Raw genomic sequence first — 3,783 nt, forward strand, 5'->3', positions numbered from 1 at the left:
TAAAGAACTTATCAAACTCAACACCCAAAGAACAAATAATCCAATCAAGAAATGGACAGAAGACATGAACAGACATTTATCCAAAGAAGACATCCAAATGGCCAACAGACACATGAAAAAGTGCTCAACATTGCTCGGCATCAGTGAAATCCAAATCAAAACCTCCATGAGATACCACCTCACACCAGTCAGAATGGCTAAAATTAACAAGTCAGGAAACGACAGATGTTGGCGGGGATGCGGAGAAAGGGGAACCCTCCTACACTGTTGGTGGGAATGCAAGCTGGTGCAACTCCTCTGGAAAACAGTATGGAGGTTCCTCAAACAGTTGAAAATAGAGCTACCATACGATCCAGCAATTGCACTACTGGGTATTTACCCCAAAGATACAAATGTAGGGATCCGAAGGGGTACGTGCCCCCCAATGTTTATAGCAGCAATGTCCATAATCACCTTTGTTCTTATTAACCAAAAACAAGGAATATCTCAGTTCCTCAGTGCTATTTCTTTTCTATTCTATTCTATTCATCTATTCCGTTCTATTCCATTTACATTCATATGCAAATGAATACTATATAGTAATGGGAAAAAATCTGTAGTTATGCACAAGAATGAATTGAAAAAATAATTTTTGGTAATAGCAACCAGGAAAAAAAAATCCCATTTGATGATTTCCTGTACATAAAGTAAAATAACAGCAAATCTATACTGTACTGCATAATGATATCCATATATTTAGGCAGTATCATGCTCAAAAAAATAGGATTTTATTACCCAAAACATCATGACTATGGTTATCTATGGGTTAAAGGAGAGTGAGTACTTGAGAATGGTTTCTGGGGTATTAGAAATGTATTATTTCTTGACTATGATGGTTTCAAGTCTATTCAATTTTTAATAATGTATTACACTGTTGATTAACAGTAAGTGGATGGCACCATACGTATTATATTTCACAATTAAAATTTAAAAGACAAATCACCATATCCATACTTTGAAACACAGTTTTAAATAACATATTATCTATTTTTAGATAGTGAGTTGAACAGATATTTTACCTAAGGATAATAATTGGGAATGTTTGTCAAAAGCCTGTGCTTTAGTAAAAGCACCATCTAATGTAATTAGCATTTAGTGTTCTTAAATATATTACAAACTCCAATAATGTGGAGAGAAATACAATTTTATTGGCAATTTTGTTTCATGGATATATATATTGCCATCAGCAGCACCATTTTCCAGGTATTGTTATGTTTAAAACTTTCAATCCCCTTTGTTTAAATGAAATAAACTGGCTTTTATGGAATTTGGAGTTTACCAAAGATCACTTATTCTAATCTTGTATCTTTCCATGAATTATTTGAAAAGCAAAATTATTTGATTAGAATACCCGTTTTTCATATCAGAGCAGATGTTATCATTTTCATCCTGGTACAATTTCCATTATTAACAGACTTTATTTGTGTGTTGTACTTCAATAAAACTACAACAATCACTACAGTAAAATGTCAGACATATTTGCTTGAATTTTTACCAGTTAAAAAAGACCAACTAGAATTAATTTAGATTCAAAGCAATTTGAAAGATGTTATTTTATTTTTCACTGAAGTGTTATTCCTAAAATAACTTTATACTAGAGGGGAAAATCACCTGTAACCCAGTTTCATGCTTCCCTGTGGAGGGGACCCCACTAGAGAAACATTCCTGACCCCATGACCCAATCGTTTCCCCATTTCTGCCCAGGACCAGGACATGCCAAAGTGCACAGCAGCAAATCCAAAGGGTCACCAAATGTCCAAATCTGATATAATTTGAGCACCCAAATCTGATATAACTTGAGCACCCAAAAATAATATTATATTATAATCAAAAGAATAAAATGAATGTCCACAACCCTATAATGATATAAATAAATAAATGAATTAATAAATATGAATTAAAAAATAGAAGTAATTTATGTAGATATTCCCCACCACAGCTCCTGACTGTCCCACAGCAGAAGGTGGAGCTCAGTGTCCCTTCTCCTTGAGTATAGGTTTCAGGATCATTTTGTATATTCCTTCCCCCATCCTTAGGACCAGCTGTTCTCTAAGGAGCCCTAGGGCCTTTGACTTTCACTAGGGTTTTTTACTGCTGCTGGAGCATCTTCTCAGCAAACAAAGCTAAATTTAGGTAAGTATCCTAATGCATATGTACACACATATCAAGACTTAGTTCTGGTAAATATGACTTCCTGTTGATATCTCTGGCTCTAATCCATTATTGCATGGTTCATTCTAGCTTCCTTTCTTGTTTATTTGTAACTCCATTCTGAGAAATCAGGATTCCATTATCTATAGTGTATTTAATACAAATCTATAATATATGTAACCCTGGGATATATAAACAGTAGCTTCAGAATTACTTATGTTCTGTGAGAAACACATTTACCAGAACCAGAACAGTATTTGGGCTCAGTTCCTTTGGTCTTTGGCTTTACAGTGTCCAGTCAAACCTGATTTTTGAAAGTTATTTGTCAGTTCCCATTTTCTCACTTTTTGCTTTGAAGTTGTATCATGCATTTGTAATACTATTATATTTGTTTGTCATTGTCTGCATTTCTTCCTGCAATTGCTCCCACTGCTGTTGATTGTTTTTTGTTAATTTTTAGATAGTGTTCTCTCTGTACAGACATTGGGTGTACAGACTCCATGCATATAATATATAATTTGAAAAATCAAAGGGGTAAAAAAGCAAAATACAAAATTAAATATTAAAAAGTACAGAATTAACCTAACTAGGTAGTGAATTACAATAAAGTTATACACACACCACATACAATTAATTTAAGTAACTTTTCGAGCACAGCATTCATATGTATACCCTTAGACAAGTAATCTGCCATGTAATCATAATTATTTTAGTAAGATTTTTTGGGGGGGTAGTATTATCAGTATAATGATTAGGAACATTTGGTGTACATTGTAAGATAGAACAAATTATTAGAGACATATCATCAGGAGTCAACATTTTCTCTGTGGCAGTAGGAGAGTAAACATTTGAATTGACAGAAGAGGAAGAATCCTGAGATGTTAAGTTGGAACCGGAGAAATCAGTATTAAGTCATGATCTTTTAAAGAATACCTTAATTTTGTCCAGTGAAAGAGCCTAGAAGAAAGAACACACCAGTAGCAGTAAGCATACATACTGCTCAGATCTTGGTATCTAAATACCATTCCCAGTAAAAGAAATCAGAGCTCTTTGAAGAAGCTATTGAATATAGATCTGGGGCTATAAAAACATTTTTTTTTAATAAGGCTGGAGCAACTTCTGGGCCCTAAAATTAAGAAGGTGCCAAAAGATAGATGTATCAAAAAAAAGACCAGCCAATGTGAAGGCTTCTACTGGCCAAATTTGAGGAAATTGTACCACCGAAAAGAATAAGGCTATTATGTTTTAATAACATTTGACTAGAGAAAGGATCCATCAGCACATCATCTTGGGGGAAAAAAACTATAAAGGGAGATAGAAGGAAGTTGAGAAAGCTTGCCTACATAGAAAAATGCCATGTAATAGAGAAGGGATGAGGAAAGAAAACTATCATCGTTTTGTAATCAACAGTGCATTAGTTGATTCAGACAACTGAGGCGGGAATGATGTTAAGCAATTAATAGTTTCAACTATTGCTGAATAAGATATTCAAAGAGCTTCACACAGTTTAAGTATAAATTCCAAAGGGAAATACAATATAGCGTGTATTTCCAGAAAAAGCTGGTAAATACCATCTTAACTAAGGTGAACACT

This window comes from Callorhinus ursinus, unplaced genomic scaffold, assembly GCF_003265705.2.
Source record: "Callorhinus ursinus isolate GAN/ISIS: 27379988/994484 unplaced genomic scaffold, GSC_fseal_2.0 scaffold17, whole genome shotgun sequence".
Lineage (NCBI taxonomy): Eukaryota > Metazoa > Chordata > Mammalia > Carnivora > Otariidae > Callorhinus > Callorhinus ursinus.